Below are 27910 nucleotides of genomic sequence, written 5' to 3' on the forward strand. Positions count from 1 at the left end.
GGCTTGTCGGACTGAAGAAATAGGGGAAAGGCAGAAATGACAACCTGCAGAAGTTTGCCATCTCCAAGCAGATTTTCATCTCTATTAAAGAAGCAGCAGGCTGTGGAAACCACTGAGGCATCGCAGTCTAGACATCATCTGAGTGACTGGCAGATTCAAAGGGCTGATTGGTGCCAATGAAGTTTAAACACATGCTAAAATTCAAAACGCACGTAATCTGAGAATAAGTACCTTCTCCTGACTGGGCACTTGCTTCTGGAGTACCTCCACCAAGGAAGCAGTCACTGCAATTCCAGAGAAACGACAGAAATCGGGATCCTCCCTCTCCTCCCCCAAAGTGGAGCGTCCGCTGGCCCATTTGGCAGTCCTAGAGACTTGACTGTTTTTTAAGAGTCCAGCATTACATGTCACATTAGCCGTGTGCTATCGCCTTTGGAAAGAATGATTTACAGGCTCAGTATTTCTCTTTTTATTAAGAGGAAGTGGAGAAGTAAGTGGAGGGATTGTTTGAAGATGTCAGGAGAAACATGATGAAAGCATTGTGTAATGAGATGTAAAGAGCAAAATCTATATCGTGCTGTGAAGAGAAGTGCTAATAGATGACCTAAAATGTCTAGCAGTAAAATAGGCTTGAGATCTGATTCAGGCCCCAAAACTTTACAGATAATGCACATGTTCTTATAGTTTGGAAGGTTTTTTATTTTATGTTTTTCTCATTCTGGATAGAAGTAATACATGGTATTGAAATGGAGCATCTCTGTGTGTGCATGTGTGTAAGTGGAAAAAATTAATACAGTGTTTTTATAACATCAGCTAATTGTATGTTGTGCTTTAGCAGATAATAACAAAAAGGCTGGGCACTGACTAGGCTGTACTTACATACTCTTCATACTAATATAACATATTTGCTTCACTAAACTAGTGTAATTACTCATAACTGGCCAGAAATATACATATTTATGCTCATAGTCTTACAGAAGAAAGCAAATGAGGCATGGAGATTAATTACGTTGTTAAGTTCCAGGAGGGGAACAGCGACAGACAAGCTTTAAAGGCCTCTAAGCTCCCCACCCTGCTTTGGGGCCATATGAACATGTCTTTATGCTCATCCAACACAAACTCTTGATTTTATTTATTGTAGAGGTTTTACTCTTTGTACTAGCATGTGAGAAAGTGGCAGCAAGGCTCAGCTAATGCTGTGGATCACCAAGCTGTTCTCCAGAGCCAAACAAACATAATTTGCAACACATTTCTTCTCTTTTATTCTACTGAGTCGCACAGATGGAGTGCCAACATAGCATGTCTCTCTGATCATAGGGGTTTTTTCCTTGCAGAAATGAATAGATTCGCAGGGGTTTATTTATAATTAAGGTAATTGAAGCAATAAACTGAATGTTAGTTAAATAATTGAAGAACAGCATTTCTATTATATTATTATTTGTATTATATTATTATAATATAATATGTCTGACCTCCATTTCTATTTCCCTTGCTTTGAATGTTTGTCCCAAATGTTTGCAGCCTTGAACAAATTAAGTTATGGCTGTAGGAAAAGAGATTGGTATTGTTGATGCTGTCAGTAGAGAAGAGTTCTTCTGTACTAATGATCTGTCTCATATTTTTAGTCTTCTAAAGCTGCCATTTTAGAGATCTTCTCTGACTTTTTTTTATAGTAACTCATTGATCAGATGTTCAGAAATTGGCCTTGCAGAAGTGACATCAGGAAAGTCTCTCCTAATTTTCCGTTTTTCCATAAATCATGCTGGCCAAGGAATCAAAGTTCCTCTTTTCTGTTTCAGTAGGTGTATGTGTGTATGTATGACAGAGGTGGAAGCTGGTTTTAATGACAATATTTAAGAGCTATAGACAGCCAAATCTGCAAAACTGTCTCCCACTTTCAGTGCCTCCAGTTTTAGAAAGGCAACTCTGAACACTTCAAGTTTAGAAAACACTTTTGCTGAGTGCAAAAGTGCTTATTGCTTTGTCGGGGTAAGAGACTTTGGAGAACAGCACCACATCAGCGAGAACAGATTTGGTCCTCCAGGCTAGCACTGTGGTTATCCTTTGTATCAGCATGCACATGGAAGCCCAGCCAGGCGGCTGGAGAAGAAATTTGAATGAGCCTCTCATTCAGATACTGAGATACTTAGGAAGAAAGGTTTCTCATCTTGTAATAAAAATTAAATACAAATTCTTCTAAATGCTAACTGCCTGATTTTAACAAGACCCAGAATGCACCCTTCCCTCTCCACCCCACCCTCTGCATGACACAAACACCAAGTTCCTAAATTGATGGTGTTTATGTTTGAAACATTTTTCTGATGTCTGGCTCTGTCAAGACTAATTTTAGCATTTCTAAAGCTGGGTAAAAATACAGCCTCATTACTTTGATGTCAGAGCATAGTTTACTATTAGTATATTCTGGGGTTTATCATTTTAGTCATGTTTAACACGGCTGCAGCAGGCATGCACTATTAAATCTGGCTTATTTTACATTCCTGTCCGAGATTATTTATTTGGAACAATTTCCTCTCTATCAAAAGACACGGCTAATGCTGAGTTTTAATGTGTTATTTACACACAAAATAACCTATTTACAACTCAGTATCTGCCGCAGGGAGAATGAATGGGGCAGTGCTCCCTTCATCCTGTTGTATCTGAGTTTAACAATCTGGATTGCTAATAGAACCATTTATCACGGGATGGTAATTTATTTTATGTTAGCTGCACAGGTCTCCCTGCCTCTGATCTATGGAAATACTTTGTATATAATGAAGTTCAACAAGTCATTTGGTGTAAACATGGGAAAACCAAGCTGCAGAACCAGTAAGACTCTGGCTACACTTTTTCCAGTAGGTAACGACTCTTCTCTGATACTAAGGTTTCACTTGATGAAATACAGCTCTTCGCCCCGCGTGTGTTGTAAGGGCAGAGTGTGGGGCTCCTCTGCAGTGGATCAGAGATGGAGATGGAGTTTGGTCACTTGATTTATGGGCTGGCAGGAATGTTCGGTGCTGCAGAAGTAGCACACTCAGCCCTTTCATAGGCAGAGGAGAAGGGCAGGGAGCACCTCCCATTGCTCTCCAGAGATCTTCTGTAAGCAACGCAAGAGTGGCGTTGGCAAGGAGTCCTTGTGCAGTTCAGCTTGTCTCGGTGCTGGATTATGGGAAGACTATGTAAATGAGGAGGAGGAAATGCAAGCATCCCAGCAGCCCTCCGTGAATTGAAAAAAATATATAGTTTGTGTGGCCTGAGACTTTGACAAATTAGGAGAACAGCCCCTATTAAGTCATCTCCTCTGTCTACCCTGGAGGGGCAGGGATCTTCTCCAAAGAATGTTTTTCATCCAGCTGTTCACATTTTCCAGGAAAGGGAATATAACCAGTACAAGCACGTTTTCAGCTTCCCTGCCCTGTACTGCTTTGCTGAATACATCTTAAAACTGAGATAATGTGGTTAATGGAAAAGTCTGGTTTGGCTTCAGAAGGGAAGGGGACAAGAGGTTAAAACACAATGATGAGAAAATCCCATAATTTCGACTATGAAATTCTCCTGCCTGTTACTGTCTACTGCATATACCTCAGTGGCCCCCACCTTGGGTAGAGTTTCATTGCAACACTGCCATAAGAATGGCAGCAATCAAGAATCATATTTCTTCCCTGAACACTTCTGTCAACTTTAAACAGAGCAATTCTCCTGAGGCTTAATGTGGGTTTCTTTGCCATCATAGTCCCTTTGGCTGGCCAGGTTGCCTACCAGTCTCTCCATAGAGTGTCCCTTTGGGAATCCAGAGGGTTCAGATGCTCAGACTGGCACAGTAGCTGTCCTCAGTCAGAGGTTGTCAAACCCTGTGATTAGCTGTGAGCTTTGTGTCACATTGATCACCTGAAACCTGCTTGCTGGGATAGTTGAGAAGAATCCTTGCAGAAGATGGGTGAGGCTGAAGCAATGCTACACCATATATATATATTTACACCATGTATCTATCTATCTGTATCTATCTATCTGTCTATCCCACAACTCTGGGAGAAGGCCCTCACGAGTCATCGTTGGGATCTCCATGTGAGATCCCACAGCCACCTGTGAGCCAGCCCCTTCGGTGGCTGGACTTCAGGGTTTCTCTTCCAGGCAGTTGGGCTTTCTCAAACACTAGAGTGTGTTGGGAAGTGTATGAAGCTTAATACGCTTAGAGAAGAGTTACCTGATGAAGTTGCAAGAGCCAAGAATTGAGGTCCAGGAGAGGCTGCCTGGGAGCTGTGGCTCTTGGGAGAAGGTTACAGTTCATTTCCCTGCAGAGTGAAACTCCCTTTCCCTTGCCCTCAGGGGATATTGCTGACCTAGGCTGTTGCTCACTGTGAGGAGACCATATATAATAACAATGTTTCTCCTTGGCTGTGATCTTACATACCCTGCAGAAATCCCATGCTATTCAGTTTCCATTTCTTTGGTTATTTCTGCCCTTTCTCCTGAGACACTGCCCAGAGGGGTCAGCCACTACTGACTGGCTTTCCTAAGGGGAGATCTGACCCTGGGGTGAAAAAAATGAAGGTAGTTGTCTCTAGGAAGATGCTTGTCACCATGCTGGGCTGGGACAGTCCATCAGGACCCTCATGCTCCCCTGCCTTGGTTGACTGCCACATCCTGTCTTTCCATGGTGCCTCTGACTCCCTTTCCAGGCACTCACTCCCTCTCTTGGACCTCTTCCCACAGGTAGGACCTTGGAGCCCAGCTACCTGCCTCCAGCTCCTTCCTTCGATATCTGGCATCCAGAGTTTGAAGGAATGGTGGAAAGCACTCAGGGAGCATCAGGTTTATTCCTTCCACAACACATGGCAGAATTTCAGTAGTTAAGACTGCTACAAAATGTGCCACAAAAGCATGTCTCTTCTGTTCTTCTACCTGTCCTCTCTCATGGCCATGTCTTGCAATGTTGAGTCTCTCTGGTTTCTTCTCTAACATATTGATGCATCTTTGTCAGGTAATCCCTTGTTTTGCTTGGTCAAGTGTTTGGAATCCTACTACTTGGCCACTTGTTTTTCTTCTCACAGGGGAAACCCTCTTCTCAAGCCCCTATGCTGTGTTGCTCTGTGTGGTAATCATCACTGTGGGCAGAGATGCAACTTCGGATTGGATAATCGTTAATGTTTGATTTAAAAGTCTCCTTCTCTGGAGATATTCAAAACACGCCTGGACACAATCCTGTGCAACATGCTCTAGGTGACCCTGCTTGAGCAGGGGGGGTGGACTAGATGATCTCCAGAGGTCCCTTCCAACCTCAGCAATTCTGTGATTCTGTGAAAACATACATGACATAGCCCAGACAAATAGTGTTAGAGTCCGTATCAACAAAGCATTCAGTGATACAGCAATTTCATAATATCACCCAAAATTCATTAATTGAATACAGCTCACCCAAATTGTCATACCAAAGATTTCTACCATTTCAGCCCTTTACAGATGCCAAGGTACTTTGAAGACAGAGTAATTTAATCTCATCCTAACCACAGTGCACGCCAACTCAAAAAGGTTTTATGGGTTTAAAATGGAAAAAGTATTCTTCACAGGCTGGTTCTGGCCTTGGTGATCCCAACCACTAAGTATCACCTGAAAGACCTTTGTATTTTGTAAGTGTACTATCATTAATAATAGTCATAATAATAATAGCTCATACTCTTCTATTACTTTGTAAGCTGCAAAAGTTTATTCTGGCAAGTACCAGTATATCTTCTTTTCCATTGAGCTAGTTCAGACTTCAGTAAGGTGCCTCTCAGAGGGCACCTAAATATAACCTTTATAACCAATGCTAAACTTACCCGGTTGTGGGTCTGCCATTTATAGTCAAATAAGAAAATCCAGTGGTGATGGATTATATTTATGGTGATGCTTTCCTGGACTGTCTCTTCTGTGCTGCCAGCATGTCCCCATAGTTTATATTTTTAGTCACTGTGTCAGCTTTTTAGATGAGCATCCAAGTATTTTCACAGGTTTTCTGAATTAATTCTCCCAATACTGTCCATTAACTGTGGCATTTGAACCTGCTGCAGTCATATGGGCACTTTCCCTCATAAACCTCCTAAGAGAAGAAAGGATTGGTTCCATTTTTCCAAAGACAACTGAGATTGAAAGGGGGGGGGGGAACTGAGTGGGACTTGTCTGAGGTTGGCCACCTAAATGTTAGGTTTAGGGTGGAGGAAGTCATATTGTGGAGATGCCTGCTCTATTCTGCCCATGTCTTCACGCTTGATTTAAGGTGGCTAACAGTAGGGGGCAAATCCCAGTCTTTGTGACTTGGCCAAAATTGCATAAAGAGTGGGGTTAAAGCAAGGAATCAAGAAATGGGAGAAGATTAATGTTTTAAAGCTCTCCGTTTGTGCTCATCACCATGTAACCAGTGAAGCAATCTGAGAGTCTGAACTGAAATCTCACCCTGCAGAGTCTGAAGTCAGAGTCAAACCCGACACCCGGTGTAAATGCAGTTGGGGGAGCCACTTCCACACAGCTGCTCCAGCTTTACACCAGCATTAACAAAATCAGTGTTTTACCAGTACTTTCAGAGAGTTGGGTAATTTAAAATCTCCACTAAACAGAAGAGGGAAAAAAACTAGCAAATCCTAAAGGCTACAAAAGACTCCTAAAAATAATCCAAGTGGAGGAAGGCTATTAATGCAAAAGTAAATAATTACATTACGGGAAGCAACTAGAGAGGGCAGTTGTGTAAATCACTTTAAGGAGAACAAGCTTTAGATAAAATCCATTCTTTTATCACACAGATTAAGTCTTCCTTTTGACGCTAAATAATTGATAGAGTTTGGCAGAGCGTTCTACAGCTGCCTCTGTGGAGCAGTGGGACTGCTCCCGAGGTCAGACGAGTGGCAGAGAAAAATGTTCTTAAAAATGCTGTGCATCCAATACCAGCACCAAGAAATGGGACTTGTATTCCCGGCACTTCTTAAAGAATTTCTGTGCAGCCTTGAAAAGACAGCCACACACCTCGGAGCGAAAGGAGGACTTGGCATTGCTTGCCTCTGCCTTAAAGTGCAGCGCATGAAACGAGGCAGTCTGTTTTCACGATTTCGTGTGGTGATGAATGCAGTATGAAGGCCAAGGAGGATGGAGTGTTTCTCCCCATTCCTCTGCACTGGTTTTAATTTTTTTCTAAAGAGGACATGAACTGTGTTGCCTGGTGGGTTCTGGGAGCCTAGATCCTGTGAGCTCTCTTCCTACCTGGGTCAACCCAATAGTGCCTGAATACTTTAGCATCTTGCACTTCTCTCCGCGTAAAAGTATCCTGGTAAAACAGGGGGATATCATTCTACAGACAAGAAGTAGAGAGGTGGGGAAGGATTTTCCAAGGCCAAAGTGGCTGTAAGGGGTTTAGCTGTTTTGGAGAGACATCGAGAACCAGCCACCTCGGTGACTTTAAAAGTTTATAGATGACTTGCATGTGACCTCTGTGTTGGTACAGAGAATTGAGCCCAGGTCCCTTGGGTCCCTTTATCTGCTGGACAGTCCTACCTCTCTTGCTGATACGCCATGTAAACATGGTCGAGTGACTCAAATTCTCATTGTGTCTGTCTGCAAAATCGAGTTAGTTGTTTGAGAAGCTGAACAACAAAGTTGTTCAGCTTCAGGGGAGCTGAACATGTTACCTACACATCATACAGTGTGTTTAAAAATGCCGCGTTGCAGCAGTCAATACTATTCCTTTTGGTTGTGTCAGAGTATGAAAATGTTCAGTAGCACTAATGGCATTTTACTGAATTTAAACTCAGTTTTGGCAGTGCCTTTGTCCAGTGCCTAGCACAGCAGGCTCATAACTAGGAGCCGTTATGCTACAAAGAATAATATTTTTTTCCTGAACCAAGTTGCACTGAAATGGCAGAAACCTTAAGTTCTGAAATAAATCAAGATCTTGTGAATTCAGACTGGAGTCTAAGTTTGGCAGAATGCATTCTCTGACCTTAACCATAGCTGCAGAGAAGAAACCTCAAGCCAAGATTTTAAGTTTTGCTCTTTCAGTGGAGGAATGAAGTGGATATGCTCTCTTCACTCTAACTGGTTTAGGATTTTGTTAAACTCGTGAGCTTACATGTGTTTCAAAGTGACCTGTGCTAGGTGTTCTACATCTCTTTTAGCGCTCTTGAGTTGAAATCAGGCAAACTTGGTGACAAGAACAGGGCTATGGTTTGTGCATTTATGTTGACTGAGCTCAAAGTGAAAGTAAAAAAAAAATTACCATGTGAGCCCGCATGAACACAAATGCAAAAGATATCACACAAACATGTCTGAAATCCGTTCTGTGTTTTCTATAGCCTGTTAGAGAATTCATTGGGGTTCCTTCTCCTGGAATCCCAGCTACTTTTAAAACTTTATTCCAGTGAAAATACTTCCAATTTTAAGTAAATTGTAAATAGGAACGGAAGTAATCCAAGCAAAATATTTATATTAACTGCCACAAATATCTGATCTTTAAAATATAGCAGCATTTGCAGGGATTGAATGGTGCTGTTTGGGCCAGAAAGCTTTTCCCTTCCCTCTTGTGTGGATCATCTCCTAACTCTGACAGATTTTCAAAAAAATCACAGCTTGCAACAGATGCATCTCTAAGTAAACAGTTAAAGTTGATGTTTTGATAACTTCAGTTGTATTGATATAAAAGTTCAGTGTCTGAGCATTCCTGAAAACCATCCAGCAGAGGATATATCTGACCATAAGCCTCGGCCGCTTGTGTGCTGCTTCAACAATAGTTTAATATTTTGTTAAGCACTTTAACCAGAACAGAGGTACTTCTGCACCTAACGAAACGCTCGTAGCCTAGAGAGTGTTTTAAAGAGTCAGAACTCTTGGCCCTGAATCCAAAGTATCGGACGCTGTTTAGATTTCCCCAAGTGAACATTTTTCTCTGTGTGTGGGGGGGGAAGGATCTTTCTCTGCTCTGCTTTTATACCCAGGGCTCACCTGGCGTTGCGGCCGCTCTTCATAGGGTGGACTAGCAGTGACAGGGAAAATCAAGCAACTGGCTGCTTCTGCATTCTCACTGGTATGGCTTTCCATGTCCTGCGGGAAAGTGCCTTCTTCATCAAGCTTGAGTTAAGCTAAATCTCATTCATATCAGTTTGTAATTAGAGCTGGTGATATTCTTTCTGAGGCATTCACAGCCATATACTAAAGTAAAACAGAGAAACACAGAGGTGAGGACTTTATGCATTGGTATGCATGTCCCATTTTAATGAGAAGAATTATGTGTTGTGGGAAGCTCACCAGATTCCCAGAGGCTGCTTGGGTGAAGGTACCCAATTTTTGGTGACTCCCTATGGTGAGGGCACAGAACTGGGCCTGGGGAAAATTAGTTTCAGTTCCTGATTCAGCCCCAAACTTCCTCCATGATTTTGTGTAAGCTGCTTGACTTCCCTTCACTTCCCCATTTATATAATGAACTTGCGTTGTTCTTTGGGCCTCCAGGCCCATCAATCAGCATCTGGTTAGCACGTTTATGGCATTGGTCATACTGAAGCACTTAACAGGTCAGACTGCGTAGAGGATGCCAATTCCCCCTCCCCACCTCCTGCAAGGGGGCTACTCCTGCCTCTGAGAGCTGTATTACAAGGGTGACCTTGTTCATATTTCTGAAGTGTCAACCTGCTGTTGTCAAAGCGGCCCAATAAAACAGATTTGCGGGGTTAAGGAAGATAAGGCTTAGTTCTTATAACGAAGGCATTTTCAATATCTGCAGTGGAGAGCATGTTTGAGGGGGTAGAGAGAGATCGACTGTCTTCTGAGTGGTTACGCTGCATTCTGGAATAAGAAAGTTTTTCAGACAATTTCATCTGGCAAACTCAGAGAGCGTGGTGCTGTTAATAGCTGTGTAAATCTTTTGTGTTGTAACAAGAGAAGGCAAATTTTTCTAGTTTATGGGGCTTTCCTACATACATAATCTATGGGTGAGGTTCACCAAATGGTTTGCTTAGGTTCAAGTACCCAGACGAAGTTCTGGACAGACCTGGAGGAATTTACAAAAACCATGCAGAGCTTCAGGATTTCACCCCCAAACCAAGCAAAAGGTAGTGGTTTTAGTGAAGTCCTTTGTAATTAGACTTTTAGCTGCTGCCTTAAGGTGAGGCTAATGACCTTGACATCACTTTGAGGCAGAGGTCAGTCTGGAGACTAGGTGATGGAAGAAGAAAATCACTGGCTTGGGATGACAGCTTCAGGGAAAACCTTGGTTTTGGCTTTCTTGTCCTTCAGGCTGCTGTGCACATGCACACTCTAATACTGTAATCAGCTGCAGAGGAGCAGCCAATGTTGTTGTTTGATCTGGTGGAATTTTTTTCCCTTTGGAAAACTGCTGTGGAAGTGTCACGATCTGTTACAAAGACAGCCTTAAAAACATCCTTACTGCAAGGTCTTGTATTTCAAATGCTGGAGCAGTGACTCTTAAAATAGATAGGAGCTTGGCTTAATGTGTGAAAAACATTTGCATCTTTTTTCCTGAGCTCTGTGCATGCTCCATCACTTCTGTGAGCAAACTATAAGCATTGGAGGAAAAAAAGGAGTTTTGCAATTATCTGTGCTTCTTTTAAGACTACTCGAAACAGTGTCTTAGCAGCTGAAATAAGATCCAAGGCTGTCGTTTGCCCATATAGCGTCACTGACACTTGAAACAGGCTGGATTTATATATGGTTACTGAAAAATATATAGCAAAATGAAAGTCTCAGGCACTGAGTTCATGTGCATTGCCCATTGTAAAGATAAGTAACGGCTGTTATAAGATCACTTAAATGGTTACCTTTGGGACATAAAAGAGATCTTTGAAGACAGTAAGTCTTAATACAGAAATGTTTACTCATAAAAAATACATTTGGAATGGGGGAGGGGAACACACTTCCTATTAATGTGGTTTTTGCCTTTTATGGCAGGTTGTAGCAGGTCTTTAACCTCTGTAGCACTTGAGCAGGGATAGAAATGAGCTTTCTCTAAGTATCAGCCCGAAGGGTCTTTCCTCACTGCCAGTATCTGCAGTGCCTCTTGTAAAGATGGTTTTCAGTTTATTCCTCTTTGCTGTGACCCAAATGAAAGATTATTCTCTTCCAACTCAAAACCTTCCAGTAGCTAAGTCCTAAGAGCTGTAAGAGTTGCAGAATAGAAATGCCTTCCTAAATTTGTTTCACTTAACCCTGTGTTTTTGTGAGGTTCAGGGCTGGTGGTCCAAGCCGTGCTTCGACATGGTGGGAATTTGCATGCTTCAAAGCAGCCGACTGCTGTATGGAACACGGGACAGGAACAGAAGCAGGAACTGGCCCTTGAATGCAGCAGTATCACGAAGGAGGAATCTGTTTCACAAGATGCTCACAAAGGGTGTGGAAGTGCAAGCCCAGTGCTTCCAGTTGGCCTCGTGGCAGAGTCCGCAGAGGTGGGCACGCTGCTTGCAGTTTTCTGTAACAGTTCCACAGGCAATTTTCAAAAGCATTTTCCAGACAATTTGTAATGTAAAGACAATGCCTTTGCCTCCTAAATGAGACAAAAGGTGATATCAGCAGCCTTTGATTGAGGCTACATGAATCCACAACTAGGGAGGACATGATTTCTGCTTTAAAGACTGAAAAATCTGTTACCAGACCGGGTAAGACACACAAGGTGCCAGCAGAAGTTCCAGTCTCAGAGCAGTGAAGAGAGGTTTAAAATCCTTTATGGAAACCATGGTGGATCATGGTCAAAGGTCTTTTAGTGAGCTGAGATGATTTATGTGGAGACAGAGGTGGCCTGGACCAGGGGTTGCGGGAGGAAGGCTGAATCCTGTAGCAGGATGGGAAGGTGTTTGACAGGCCATTGGCCAGAGCTGTCAGGAGCAGGACTGTAACAGCAGGGTTTCTGTCAAAAGACACAGCATTTTGTGAGCTCTTCAAGAGAAGAGCTTGGCAGCAGAGGGAAAAAGTAAAAGGAAAGTTGTGGAAGTATTTAAATGGATGAGTTACACGCTCTTAGAAGCATAAGAGGAACCTGAGAGCAAAGAAAGATAAAAGGTAGAGAAGTGAGAAAAAAGTCCATGTTAGCTGTGAAGATGGGGTTACCAAGCTGAGGTGACTGGTTTTCTGATGAACCTGTTCCGTATGGTCACAGCCCTGCACAAAATTAGCTCTCCATATGCCAGTGACAGTGCAAGAGTACTGGTCTTTTTCATCATTACTCCAAAACATGATGCTCATCTAGGCAGTAATCCCTTAAGGCAAGTTCCAGAAATTAGTTTTTGAGTCACTGACTGGCCTGCCTTTGTAGGGGCACGGCACGTTCTGGACACATAACAAGATAGAGGGCAGATTAAATGAAAGACAAGCAGGATTTTCATTCAAGAAACTGGTATGGTAATGACAGATCTGGGGCCTTGGCATGTTCAGATTGGCTTCATCTAGCCTCTTCAGGCAGCAGATACAAGAATGGCTTTCTCTTACATTCACTCAGTCAAGTGTGAGGATGTAACAAGTTCTCCTGGGAAGGTGGTATTTAATACCTGCTAGTTGCACAACCAAGGTTACTTATACAGATCCCAGGTTTAAAAACGCCATAAGAAAGCAGATGGTAGGTATTGACATGCTGACCCCAACAGCGACTTCTCCCCTACCTCCATGGCAGAGCTGCCTGGATTGTTATCCAGTCCTTGAACCATAAGAGTAATGGCTTGGTCTGAGTACCCTTTTGCTGATGTTCCTGGGAATTTGGAGAGTTTCCTGTCCAGAGGAGGGTCTGTGGGCAAGAGAGGGAGGGACGCTGAGGAACATCAGCTCTTTGCCATTAGGGTATAATAAGATTCCTGCTTTGCCATCCCTGGCTGCCCTGCTGTTGATGCTGGTTTTGGCTGCCCCAGGTTAATCCCATTGCTAGGTAAAGTCGGTGGGAAGGCTGACTTCTGCCTTTCCCATCAGGAAGGGGACAATGTGTGAGAAGCCATAGCTGGAATTTAAAAGCGGTGGAGAAAAGCACAAGGTAGGCACAGTGTTGGTGATCTTGTATTAGCACGTGTGCCATGAACCGCTCCAAAATCTTCAGCTTCTGTTTGGCAGCCAGGCCCATAGATGTTGCCTTGAATTTCATGTGGTTCACCACCTCTGGCACTGAGGAGCACTCGTTCCGGGGGATAACATGAGCGTGACAGCGTGGGTGGGACATGAGGAAGGGTTTGCTCTCAGAGAGTGCTTCAGATGGCTCCCGTGATGTGCGCGGCCCCTCTGCCGGCCACCACGAGGGGAGCTGGCAGCAGCCTCCAGGTGACGGCGAGTGGCGGTCCCTGCTGCAGGAAGCCTTGGGGATCCCACAGCTCGTGTTCAGATCCAATGCGGGGAAAAGACTGCTGTGAAACTCACTTTCTTACGGAAAAGAAGGAAGGGTTAAAAAACAACAAAATCCCCCCAAACCTGAACCCCTGCAAGGCTTTGTGTAAATTGGGCCAGTAAAACTGTCTATGTTCACAATCAAATTATACGGTCTAAATCTATATAAAAGAACTAGAGCGGGTTCAGTCCAATACTGATGTCCATGTTGTTTTAAGACAGCAAACGGCACTTAAAGAAGGAGGGAGGGCTGCGACAGGAGACGGGAGAAGCTCTCTTGCTCTCAGCAAAGGCTCTGGGCTCGTAATGCCAACGAGCTAAAGAAACAATTTGCTGAGGTGGTTGAAGTACATGTTTTCAAAAATCTGTTTGTGCCCATAAGGATTTTAAAAGAGGATGTCGTCTGCTTACTCGGTAACTTCTGTGTGGCCTGCAAGTGGTTTCAGATGCTTGGCCAAAACCAAATAATCTCTCCTTTTAGGAAATTCGAAAAGTATGTACGCGTCCCAAAAAAGAACGGGGATTTGAAGTGACGTTTTGTCCTGCTGCCATGTTATGTTGTGTAATAGCGGCACCGCGCGCTCGCGGGGGCGGGAGGTGGGGAGAAAGGGCCATCGGAGCGCTTTGTGGTATAAATAGAGACCAGATATTATGATTTGGGTTTGGATGAGACTCAGAGTTAATAGATTGTTTTTAACAGCAGAAAAGGCTACTGGGGTTTGTCATATATTTTCAGAATTCGGCTGAATGCTGCAAAAATGCCCAAATTAGGGCATGATGCTTAGTAGAAGTAAAATAACATAACTAGTGAACTTTTATAATGAGAAGAACTTGCAGATAAAGTTGAAATTTATGATAGTGCAGGAGATTTTAAACTTAAGGTTTTGGCTTCTTTTCTGAGTAGCCTGGCCGTGCTGACAAGTTTATAAATCTCTGTGGTATTTGGCTAATATCCTGCGGATCTGCACTGTCCTCCTCAAAAATGGTAGCTGCCTTCATTATGAATTAAGGGCCACATTAGGGGAAAGCGGTGGGAGCAAAAGGGATCTTTCAAGTCTGGCAGCTGACTCCTTCACAGGAAATGAAGGGCAAGGTTGCACATGCACAGCCCGCCGTAAGGCCGAAGCCTGGAGGGGCTCCTGTGATCGGCGTCTGCCTAGCAGCTGGGCCGGGCAGCAGGAAGGTGTGAAAGACTAATCGCTTGAGGGAAAAAGATCAAATCTCCTGGGTTGAGGGAAAAAGCCGGGAAGCTGAAAGCAGTAGCAGGTTTAGGCCCAATCCAGCAAAGACCACTGCAGGCTTAGATGAAGGAAGTGGCACCAAGAGATTTAATAACCTGTTATATTTATGTAGCACATTTCATTCTCAAAGCTCTTTACGAACTTAATGATGTGCAAACTATGCACGCACGTATCCTTTCATCTGCCGCTGGCAGTAGCCGCCTTCAGCGTGAAGCCTGCTGATGCCTGTTTTGCAGCATCACAACAGCACAAGACAGCAAGTGGAAAATGCCTAAACTGACTGAACAGGGAGCAGGAAACTTTAGGGTGGCAGAACTTAACCTTTGGACAAGACAGAAGGATTGAAAATAGTTGTGCTGGCAAAAGGCACTTATGGTAATATCCTCTGTGACTACTGACAATCAGGGATCAATCTTTTAGAGATCCCAACAGATATGACTGTCTTAATAGAAAGCTGGAAAATTAACCCTAACTGGCTAGAAATCTGGTATTAGCTGTCTTCAGTGCCACTAGGGAGTTTTCCACCCCAGAAAGTATCTGCTGACTCCTGCATGAGCTGCTTTTCTACCTGAAATCCAGTGGGATCAAATAGTTGGTTCTATGGTTGGTGGTGTGATGTTGTCCATTTCTTATATTTTCGTCCTTAAGGACTTTTTAATCTCAAAGGAAGGATATTTATTTTTAAAAAAAGTCAATAAGTAAGCATTAGAAATCCTAGGCGATGTACAAGCTGATAGCATTTCAAAGTTGTCTGGAAAGAAAAAAAAAAAGCCACACCAGCAGCTTTGCTCCTGTTACCTTCTTAAGTTCTGTGCATTTCAGACATGATAGTTTTCAATGTCATTCTCCCTGCAAGAGTTTTGGTGTGCCATCTTATCCCCCAACTTAATGAGTTCTGCAGGGATACACCATGATAGCTAAAGATCATTTACCTGAATAGCTTTTTAATTTCTGGAATGGGAAGCTGCTTGTGCAGCAGGATAATTACATTATAATTTACAGCAATCCAAAATCAATAAATTTAGTCATATTGGGATAGAGAAGGAGGGTGAAAAATTCCCCCTGTCATTAAATTATTTCGCATTCTGTAGTTGATGTTCCAAGAACTCAACAATAAAGTTTGGGGGATGGGAGAGAGGAGTGGAGAAGTACTGGTTTCCTAATACTGGTCAGTAAATCAATTTTGTCCAGTGATTTCTGTAGCGAAGTAATACGTGGATATGTTTGAGGGAGAGGACGAATACAGGGGCTAATGGCTTCTTCTTGATCTATTTTAATTCCGGTGATAAACCAATATCAGACTGAATTTGGAGACTGAAGCTTTCTCCCTTTAAGGAGAGATAATACTTTGTACTCTCAGGGTCCTTACTGCAGTGGAGAAAGGTTGGTCAACCATCACGGGGACAAGCTAAATCCGCGCAGCCACCAGAGCTTTGTTCCCTGTTTGAATTTAACTGCACAGCTGATTAATTACTGGGACAAGCCACTGTGGGAAGTGGTGAGGTTTTGAGCTCCTGATGGCTTCAGATGAGATTGGATGCTTTTCTGGAAGTTACTGTTTTTGCCATGCACAAGTTATTATGCAGGTGGACATTAATGAAAGTGTGTGAAGTGTGTTGTAAGGAGAAGAGGCTCCATGGTCTGGGTGTTGCTTTAGTGTCAAAACCTCCGCTTCTCTCAATGCCACAGCCTGAGCGACCACACAGGTGCCCCGGGCTTTTTTCCGGAGAGTCTTCAAAATCCAGTGCTGCCCTAGCTGCTGGAAATGCTAAGGGAGGACAGGTGACCTTGCAGCGACTGGGTTGGCCTCATGGTCTTTGCATCTGCTGCTGGCACCTCTCCAACTCTCCGGTGTCAGCTGGTGCCCAGGTGCCCCTGGGCAATGCGAGTGTTGATCCCACCACAGGGCCACTCGGGTGTGGTGTCTTTTCCAGGATACACCCAGGAGGCAAGTGCAGCTCCCGTGGGCAGGAGGAACAGTAAAGAGGCATGAGTAGCCCAAACTCACCCATGCACCATTTAAGAGAAATATTATTTCAGCAGTCAGTTCAAAGGGGTTCACTTGGGCACATGTAGATTGGAGCTATGTGGGTTTTATTTTATTTTTATTTTTAAAAAGAGAGAAAACAGGCTTCCTGGCTGTATTAAATCTCACCCATGTCTTTGCTGAGGTATAGGCTGCTGAATTCATCTCACAGGAAGATGTCTTAGGCGTTTCTGGACTTCCCCTGCTCAGACTGACTTGATTTTATTTTTCCTTTGAAACCACAGAAAAGCTGTCGATGCTGCACCCAAAAAAGGATGTTGTATGAAAGGAAATCACTTTGTCTCTTGTATTTGAGGAGGATTATGATCTGGCATGACCTCATTATGGGTTAGGCGAGGATATTTCTGGAAATACTAATTAAATACTTTTTCCATCCCTTGTGCCCTTGTAGCATGTGTAGGCTTTGTAACAAGAAAAAGAAGAAAAAAAAGGTCTGGAATAATTTTTTTTCAAGTTCTTTCTCCAGTCAAATGAAGGAAGTACAGTTACAGTCATAGCAACAATATTAGAAGCTATTAAACAAAGTTTTTTAATTGTGATGAACTAGAGGAAAATACTTAATTATCTGAAAGAAGAAAGTAAAGCTGAGATAATCCAGGTGCTTTTGTCTATGCTTAACTGTATGCACATGAGTAATTCTTGTAAAATGAGCATGATCATCCAGGTACCAATATTATACATGCATGAGAGTAGTTTTCTGATCTGAAGTTCACTGCTCTCTCCTTTGGACCAAACAGCTTTGTGGGGCTGTGCTGTAAACTGGATTGCTGAAAACGTCATTCCTTCTTGGCATTTTTTGTTTAATTTTTTTTCTACATTTGGGTTCAGTGTGCACAACTTCACAAATGATCTTGCTGGCAAAACCCGCTGGTGAACTGTGGCACAGGGGCGGAAATCTGCTACGCTGGCTTAGCCACCAAAGAAATTATATGGCGTCACATACTAATATATTTATTAATGGATCACCTCTTGTTGTTTCCTGTGTTTTTGTTGTTCTAGGCTTACCGAAACCCGTTTCACTCCAAGAACTGTATCAACTTGAACCATTCCAGTTAATTTTAACAGCTCAGAATCTGGCCCTGACAGTCTGGGCCATTTCCTATTGAGGTCTGTGGGAGTCTTCCAGTTAACTTCAGAGAGAACTGGATTTGGCCACTGAGAAAATGTCTTTAAAAATTGCCTTCAGCAAATAAGCTTGTAAACGCTAGCACTAAAATAGCAACATGCAGGCCCAAATATGTCTGTATTGAAAACACATGCTGTCAGATAAAAATGTGTTCTTACAAAATCTTCAAACATCATCACATGGATGCTGTAAAGATTTTTTTTATTATTATTGATTGTGAAATGATTTCAATTGTATATTTAGGACTTTGGATTGCTGCCATTTTGTATAGTACTTCACTTAAGGTTGAGCCTAACAAGACCAGCATCTGACTTGTTTGGAATAATGGTCGGTGGGTTTTGTTTTGTTTTATTGTTCTAGATCCAGGGAAATAGTTCTTCTTTTATGTGAAGGTGAAATTTCCTCCAAATTATAATATTCCAGTACTATGAGCAATATCCAGTTGTGCACTTTGTTTGGGGTCTTGTTGCCCACGTTGATAAGAAATGGGACTGTTCTGTCTCAACCAAGCGCAGGAAATCAAGTTTCTCATGATTAACTTCAGGAATCGCTTCTTGACCTGCAAGTTGCCAACCTTGCCACGTAACATTGCAAAAGGAGAGAATATTGGGGTAATTGCCCATGTTTTTAATCTTCTTCTCTCTCCACCCTTCCCAGTGGTCAGCACGAACAGCAGCTCTGCTGAAGGTGGCTTGGAGCCGCCGGTGAGATGGCCATGGCCAGTCGCTCGCTCTGCAGCTGCCGGAGCAGTTTGTCTGTCAGCACCCTGAAGCGCTGCACTTGAGAGCGCGATGTTCAAGGCAGACAGAGCTGGGTGACAGCTTAAATGAATGCCTGTTGTAAATTGTGGAGCTCCAGGAGTGGATTGATAACTGATAACTTGATTCAAGGCAAGGTGGGGTGCAGCTGCAGAAAGTGGTATCTCCACCAGCCGTCCCAAGCTGAGCTGCCTCTGCCTGTCAGGGAGCCAGCGGCACCTGGCTTTCGGCAGAGGGAAATGAAAAGATTTTGCAGTGAAGATTTTATCAGCGCTGATCTGAGATGGCTTGTGTAACCATTTCAGTCTTCCAGACTCCAGCCAATAATATTTGAATATTCCTCCTCCTCCTCCCAGCCACATGGATGATGCAAACGCTGGTGCCTTTGTTTCTGTTTCTCTCATCAGAAGTATTTCTTTGCAGGGGTCAAAATCAAAGCTCTTGCTACGAAGTCTATTAAAATCAGTTGAACCTGAGTGCCTGGAACAGGGAACAGGAAAACCTTTGGCAGAGTAAACCCTCTAGGGGAGCTAATGAAAGTTGGAGCTTGATGGATAAAGCATTGAGATGGACTGGAGATTGCCAAGACAAACACTTGGACTTATCCAGAACAAGTCCTTGTCTCCCGTGGGGAGCGTGCATGTCCGTGGAGCCCTGCAGGTCCCGGTGGGTGGTGGCAGAAGCCAGGCGGTGGTGCTCTTGGTGTGACTCCCTTTCCTCTCGCAAGAGGCCTGCTGAAGGAAAATCTCTTGTTAGTCAGAGCTTGGCATTTATATTATCTCAGAAAAGTCCCTCTCTGTAGCTTCATCTGCGTCAACAAACTCCTCCAGTGAAGAGTACAGTTTATACCAGCAGAGGGTTCCTGCTGGAGCTAAAGCCCATGCCCCAAACCAGCACAGACTACACAGGAAACTCGTGTTTTCTCGCTTGCTCACTCTCTTTCTTTCTCTCTCACTTTTTTGGGAGGGGCTAGTGCATCTGTTTCCCCAGGATTTCAGGAGCAGCGAGGATAGAGCATGGAGCGAGGGGGAAGGTATCTTTGCCGGGACCAGCACTGGCCGGAGGGTGAAGCAGGGTGGGAACCTGCCATGGCCATTGCAGGCTACAAAACCCCTGCAAGGGAGCTGAACAAACCCGCAGTGCTTTGCAAAATGGCTGCAGGGTGGCCAGGCCGATCTGAGCCAGTCATCTGGAGGGATAAAAGCATATAAAGGTTTCTGCACAGAGATTTATGCGTGCTGTGATGTTTTTGGTTTTGCGAGAGGAGGAGTTCTGTCCTTCCCTTTGGCCAAGGAGGCCTTTGAGACGTCACCACCTTCCCCTTCTTCTCCGACTCTGACGTGGAATAAGTGCATGCCTTTGGGTAACTGCATTTGTAGGCTAACGGTGCAGGTGATTCCGGTCCTGGTCCCAGCAGTTGCAAAATGCAGCGAGGCTAAGGCACAGCTCAGCACAGACACTGAGCCCAAGCCGATCATGTGAACGTATGAACAAATTCCGGGAGAGGTGGAAGAACAGTATGGGATCTAAAAATTTCAGTCCTGTTATTAGTTTTTCCTGAGAACTTGAACTAATGATTCTGCTTTTAATTCATTAGTATTTAGGCTACAAGTATGTTAGCTCAAAAGGAAAGTGATGGGAGTAAAGGGGAAAAGTAATAAAATCTCCCTCCTCCTCTTTAAAAAAAAATTTTTTTAAATTACTTTATAATTATTAAAAAAAAAAAAAAGATGTTTGCACAAAGCAAAGACAATTCACTGATTAGAAATGAAAGTTGTAGTCCCATGGGACCAGGGTGGAATTACTGCATACCACTTGCCTTTGAAATCAAGGCCTCCAACCTTCTTAATGTCCAGGTGGGGAATTCCGGTGGCTTACTCTAATCCAGGCAAATCTGAAATCCAACCCTGTTGGGAGGAAACAATGTGGGAAACAGATTCATCTTGATCTCAGCTTTGTGCCTTGGAAAACGATTAAGACCAACTGTTAAGCAGCTCCCAATAGAGTTCACAAACCTGCCAGCCTCTGTGTGACACGGATTTCTCGGTTCAGGCTTCACCCCTTAAAATAACAGATGGAACTGATCCGGTTAAGCTACAAAGTGGGTTTTCCTTATTCCCCAGTTGTTAAAATATTATTTCTGTAGTCACAAATGAGTTTTAATCTGATTGCTTTGCTGTGATGAATTTTTTTTATTTTCTGTTGTTACTTTAAAAAATTACAGCAAAACAATTCAATTTAGTGTTGTTGACAGGCAAGCATGCTGACATCTTTGGAGACCGATGCCTGGAGACACTAAATCCCGTGCAGTGCTGCAGAGGTCGCACACATGGTCTTATCGAACTCACCCGGTAGGGTTCCTTCTATACCCTTTTTCCTGTCCCGATCTCAGTCAAGATAACTGGTTTTACAGTAGCTTTTGAGGATTTCAAAGTGATTTAGAAAATCACGTCCTTTGAGGTAGAGAAGTATTTATGTTCTTCACATAAATAAAAGGGGGAACTAGAGAAGCTGCACTTTGCTAAGCGTACTTTGGCAAATCCATCAGAAAAAACAAGGCCTCACAGGTCCATCTACTGATATAGTTGGAATCATTTCCTCAAGGGAATCTGCTTCCATGAGATTTCAGAGCTGGTGACTGCTGGAAGGATGTCCTGACCTTGCAGAAGCTTCCTGAAAGTGAACATTAGAAAGTTTTGAGGTCTTCATGCTCCTACAACGCTGATTAAAGGAAGAGGATAAAAAAGAATAACTAAACATGCACATAATCTTTGTTATTCTTATTTTTCTTATTTATGTTAATTGCATATGGTTACAATCAACACCTTTGAGTAGCAAAACCTGTTGCTGGTTTGATCGTCAGGTAATTTTGCAAGCGGTTACTAGGAGGCTTGGGAAGTTTGACACCTGACTATAATATATAAGGGTAGGATTTCAAAAGCTTCCAGTGGAATTTAGAGCACAGATCCTCCATTTCACTCCTGCAATAGACCTTTTATTCTTAACAGCAGATTTATCATTATTGCAGGTTTCGCAAGGATATATCAGCAAATTTTGTTTAACTCCATTCCTCAGCACCCCATTACTTAAAAGGCATGGGTAGCTTTGTTCTTCTCTCTCTTTTTTTTTTAGATGGCAAGCTAGATAAGTGATTTTTAAAAGTACAATTAAATGTGCAATATTGGAAACATCTTTTGTAATATGTCAAGGATGGAGGAATGGATTCTGCTTTTTTTCCCCCCTACCAGAAATATTTTACTAAAGCTCCATATGGTTTGTTTATGTGTGAGTGTGCTGGCTGCCAGTCATGCTCCGCTCCACAGGCATAGTCTGAAGTACTAACCTCTCCCAGTGACAGGCCCACCTAGCCCAAAGAAACATGGTGTTTTGGCTGGACTTCTTGCTAAGACCAAGAGGAGCTACCAAGCCAGAAGAATCGATCTGAAAGTCCCTTTCAGCCTAAGAAAGGGGGGCAGAAAGTTTTCTCAGTTTGGCATGGGGAACACCTCTGCCATTAGCGCAGTTGCTCATGGTGAGGTTTGCTTTCCTCCTTATTAGCCCCCTTTTCTCCAAAGATTGCCTGGTTTCACCACTTGGAGGTTGGCTGGGCAGTTTGACACCCCAGATTTTAGTTTGCAGGCTGTCTCACAGAGGTGATCCCAGTGCCATTCCCAGGCTGCTTCCATGTGCACTTTGCTTATGTCCCTTCTGAGTTCAGCGATATTTAAGCGTGTCCTTAAAGTTATATTTGAGCATAAGGATTGCACTGAATTGGGATGTAAATGCAAAAAATAAATGCTATAAGTTAATGACTGATATGCTCGTTGCCTCTGCGAGGTATTAGAGTTGCTTGCAATTAAGTATGAGTGTTTCCTTCTTATTACACACTGGGAATGCAGTAAATAAATGGAGAGTGTGAAAGCATGCTCTGTTAGCACCATGCCGTAAGTCCAGTCAGACAGTGTGAGGAGGAGTTGGAAGGAGTTTGAGAGAAATTCGTGTCTGTTAATGACTAGCTTTTTATGTAGCAATATACATATTTAATTTATGCTTGCAGAGACAGCAGTTGCATATGCAAAAGCAGGCGTGCAATTACATGTGCACTTTTGCTGAGGATTCCAGGTCTTACGAAAGAAGCGATTATCATCACAGATGAGTTATACTATAACGGCTCTTCATGTTGTATAAGGAGCATCTGTATGCCATATTATGCACATGTGAAACTATTTTTATTACATTCATTTGATTTCCATGGGAGATTGCATAGTAACCATTTGCATTTAATGGTTGCATAGAAACTTGTGTTAAAAAAACTTTATGGTTTATGTTCATGGTTCTTGTCATACAGAATCTGCTTAGACAGTTGACATTTAGATGTGTACAGTTAGTATTTTTACAGTGAAAAATCCAGTTGGTTTTCCCCAGAGGAGTTGCCTTGTGAGACTTGCATTGTAACTACAAACATGTGCAACTTGCCAATTATTCTATTCTCGTATGTCTCTAAACGAATAACAACTTTGTTTTTATAAGAGTTAGTCCTCTGTTCATTGATTATGAAAGAATGATTGGAAGCGAGTGGCTCTGAAGGTGGTTTTACAGTTGCTTGTGTGAGATCTCTGATTTTGTTTGTTTATTTATTTATTTTGAACTGCGATTTCCTCTTAAGCCTCTCCCCATGATGAAACTCCTCACTTTTCACGAGACATAATTTCCCCAGTTCCCCAGTTCTTCTGGTGCATAGGAATGCATTGGTTCGGCAGCTCTACCTACTCTGATACCTAGAGCTTCCTCCTTAAGAAAAGAGGTGCACAACACCTTGCCTCATAGGCAGTAGAGTATTTAAACTTCACCCTTTCCCAAGATCAGCCTTCAACTTGGTTATTTATTGTCTGCTGATGTTATTATCCATAAAGATGCTGAGGTCTTTTATGAATTCAGCTAAATTCTTGTCCACACTGATTTCTTATGGCAGAGAGTTCCGCTCAGTAACCATGAGTCAAAATCCCTTACACTTGCAAGAGAGAGCGAGCGGTGCACTACACTTCAGATCATCTAGCATTGTAAGAGCCACTTTTGCTTCTGTCTGCGCTTTTCCAGTTTTCAGATGGACTCTGTCACAACCAGGGGTTTTTTGACTGCAAAAAAACAGCTGAGGAAGGAGAGTACGTGGATGATCAGCTCTTGATGGCTTTCATTCTTTACAACACAATAGCAGGATAAAGAAATGACATGGGGAGAGATGGATTCTAAATAATTATGTTGATTAAGTACACACAGATATGCCAAGCCTTGTCGCACAGATACTGCTTCTGTTTTATGTGACTTTTACATAGCATAGAGCACTGTGAGTACCACGAAAGGCTTTGAGTGTATTTCAAAGGCTGATACCCTATTCGATTATACTACCGATCCCCTTCGACATGAAGTGCTCGAGGGGAGGGGAGGAGGACAGGAGGATGCCAGGGACTGCAGAGAAAATTCATACACATTAACAGAGTGTGAGAATTTTTGGTACAGAGTTTAAGGTTATTTTTGGCATGGGTAAGGTAAATGTCCATCCATGAGTTTTGTTAACTGAATATTTAAAGCGTAGGGATAGTCTGATGTTGATGTATGTCTCCTTAGTGGGGCTTTTCCCATTCTTTTTCATGTTCTGGGTTTAGCAATAATAATGTTTTTGCCATATATTTTAGATAATGGTCATCGTATGTGTCTGTCTCCTTAGGGACACTGTGAAAATTAATTAGCTAATGTTTATGAAGGAGGACATTGAGATCCCCTTACTCTGGCTAATTACTCTCTGAATACCTGCATGGATTCAGCAGAAGTGTTCCCACTATGGGATAGTGTTTTGCAGGGAGAAGAGCATCCAAGTCTGGCCAAAAGTGCTTTCTGGGATAACGTGCTGCTTCTTTCCTAGCAAACTCTGCGGAGTGTATTGACAAATACCTGGTTCTTAAGTGTGTTGCCTCCCCTTGTCCTGTAATTGATTATAGTTCTCCACAGTGTGTTATACCAAATAAAACATGACTTGCAGAAGAAATCCTCAGGTTTCAGGGTTTGAATGGTGAGGAAAACAGTATCTATTGTAGGCTAATATATTTATGAGTGCGTGTGTTTGGGTGCATAGATAATGTTTGTACTTGTTAGATCAGGAGAAATGTATTTGAATATGTATACTGTTTCCTGATCTAACAAGTACAAACTTCATCTGGTGGTAAAAGCACCAGTTTGTAATTGTATTTAATAAGGGGATGGCCCGGAGCCAAACACCGAGAGATCCTAACACCCCTAGACTCTGGAATGAATCAGATCTTGGTCAGGTCTCTGCGGTGCAGACACAGTTCTTTCAAGTGCTCTATCCTGGGAAAGGATCTAACATGCAGTATGAGACTACAGATATGACAACTCAAACTAGATTTACTGACCAGAGAAACTGGGGCTTCAGGCGAAAAAATGGGCCAAGAGGTAAAGAAAAGAAAATGTAATGGATAAACAACCACTAGGGAATACAGAGATTCCTGAGTTTAGCTTTTAAACTGTTTGTTCAGATAACAGCAGCAGTTTAACTACGGCAGCCCAGAGCTAAGCACAGACTGCACAACCCACTCCAAACCTGTGGAGAATTAGCCTATGCTGAGGCTGGAACTACCACAGTTAACCTTGCCACCAGGACCAAAGGCAGCTCGTGCCAGCCATCTCCCAGGTGCCAGGTACGGATGTGCAGCCTGTTGTGGCCAAGGAACCAAAATGGTGCATTTGCACTGACTGTTTGGAGAGAAAATAGCAATATATGCTGCAAAGAATGGGTGTTAGCCTGAGAGGTCTCTGTTTTCACGGCTGGCAGTGTTGAGACACCACGGTGCGGCCCAGCCCCAAGAGTGTACAGAACAAGTAGACCAGTTCCTCCACCTTGCTTCAGAAGTCGTATATCTCATCCTTTCCCTACCAGAAGCCTCTGAACCAAAGGCAAGTTTATCCCAGGCCAGGTATGGAACAGAGGATACACATTTCTGCCTGTTATGACTCATAGGCAAAGTAGCAGCTTTGGTCTGGCGGAGGTGGAGCTGGGTATATGTTGCAGCCCAAGCATAATAAAAGTCTGGAGGCTATAAGTGGGGAAAACCATTCACAGTCCTGACTTGGCAGAGCTCTTAAAAAGGAGCTCTTTGCCCCAAGCCACAGAGCCTCCCAAATCTCAGTTGGTTCCCAGAATTCAGACACCAGTGTTCCTACGAGAAATGAACACACACAGTTCGTTTTAATAAGGATCAAATTGGCAGCTGCATGGAGTATCAGAGTTATAAGACTATAATAGACACGGTAGAGGGCATCTTTAAGACATTAAAAGTGACTACGGGGATCTCCCGTGACCCCCGGAGTCCTTTTTCTTTGTCTTCTTCCAAACAGTTGTGCAGCAAAAAATTATAGTTTGGGGGAGATGAATACATGAATGTCCTTTCACTGGGACAATGTTCCTCTTGAGGCTTTCATCACTTCCTAGATTGCATTAAGGGTTGCACTCTGCCTCACTTTTCATACATAACTTTGCTTTTGTAGACCTTTCCCATAACTGCTCCTGAGTGTTGTGACCTGACAACACAGCACATATTTTTGTGTGACTCTTACAATGTTGCCTCATTTAGCAATGATGTGGCATCATCTTATCTTCAGAGACTCGAGGGTCAGATGCTCCGATGACTCACTTGTGGTGGAATAATATTGCTCATAACTAAAGTTTCTCCCTACAGAAACTCTTGAGTATGTGTGTGTGTATGTATGCATACATTTTCATGGTTTATTCTTCACTAAGTAGCCTGAAATCTCTGTGGATTCACAGAGAAAGTGTATGTGTGACTCGATTCCAATTTTCTTTGGGACTTAAAGGCTTTGCCTGTTGGAGCAAGATGTTTGTTGTAGTGGAAGGACCTAAGATGAAATAGTATTTCCATGCAGCTGAGCACAGAAGCTTTAATGAAACCACATGAACGCTGTTTGGGTCAAGCTGGTGTTATTCAACCATTGTACATATGGGCAGACTGAAGCTCGGACGGGTTAAGGTCACAGCATCAGAGGGAGAACCTGGAAACTCTGAGTTTCAGCCCCTTTGGTAGCATGGAAGAGAAGAAGCCAAAGTTGCCAGTTCTCTCTCTTTGGCCACTAAGCACGATTGCTCATATTGTAACGCTGCAGCAAAGTGTCTTCATCAGAGGTGGTCCCCTACATAGCCTGGATAAACCGCTAAGGATTAAACCACAACAAAATATCCTCGTCACTATGTCTGCAGATCTGGAGGGAGAAAAAATGAGGGATCGAAACAATAGATGTTTTTTGCTGGCTGCCAAGATTTATAATGATGATTACGATGATGATGAGTAGCTGAAGGAATGTTGCTCGCATTGTAAACCACTGATCTCCTGACGCTCATCAGCAGAATTTCAGCTTTCAGATGTTTTTAGCACTGGGGTGTTTTCTATCCTTATCCAAGTGGTTTATTCAGTACAGCTGCAGCCAAAAACCCAGCATGGTGGCTTCCAGCTGCAGAGTCTGCTAAGCCCCCTCCTCAGCCTCCCCCAGCCAAGCTGCCTGGCGTGCGCTGAGAGCCAAGCACAGGGAGGGAGAGAGGTGGCGGATGTCACCATGCGACATATCTTGTTTGTCTTTTATTTATTGCAGGTATTTATACGGGGCAGGTCTCGGTTGCACTATGCTTACAACTTTGCACCAGTGGTGGATGCCGCTTGCCAGGCAGAAGCAGGAGGAAGGCGAGGGAAGGAGCATGAATAATGCAGCGCAACATATTTATCAACATTGTCAAGATGAGCCTCAGATCAAGTTTAGCGAGTAAAGAAGGGGCTTTGAATTCCCGCCGTACAACACATTAATTCAGACTGATTTTGTAAAATAAGCGAGTCCAAGAGGCTGAAACCCAGGAAGTCTCTGTGCATAATACAGCTCTATTTCTTGGGGTTTTTTTTCCCCTCCTTGTGTTACTAGTGTGGGATTTGGAAGTGGGGGGAAATTGCCTGAGAAAGATTAGCTAGTTGCAAGCGCATTTCTCTCTTTCCTTCTCCGCACATCCCTCCCATACTCAGGGCTGCTGCCCTGTGCGTGGAACAGTTATTTCTGTGCCTCACTCAACTTTTGGCACTTCTTTGATGTGCATCGTCATTTGTAATTGTCATGGTAAAAGTCATAAACACTTCGAAATCACTGAGCCCAGACAGCCGCATGGACGGTATTTGAACTGCTTCGTGCCGCCGCTGGCTTTCATGAGCAGCAGCCCTGACGTGGCCCGGCAGGGAGCATCACGCCGCTTCGGCGCTCCACAGAAACCTTGAAGCCGTGTGTCAAAGTGGTGCGGGACGCTGCGGCACAACGGTGGTCCTCGCCGTGCCAAGGCGGCGCGTCTGTC

General features: G+C 43.3%; 1 protein-coding gene across 6 annotated transcripts in view; it reads left to right on the forward strand.

The window, feature by feature from the left end:
• Positions 1-27910, forward strand: part of GLI2 (GLI family zinc finger 2) — a 205656-nt gene that overhangs the window by 55217 nt on the left and 122529 nt on the right. The window lies entirely within an intron of this gene.

This window comes from Apteryx mantelli, chromosome 6 (assembly GCF_036417845.1).
Source record: "Apteryx mantelli isolate bAptMan1 chromosome 6, bAptMan1.hap1, whole genome shotgun sequence".
NCBI lineage: Eukaryota > Metazoa > Chordata > Aves > Apterygiformes > Apterygidae > Apteryx > Apteryx mantelli.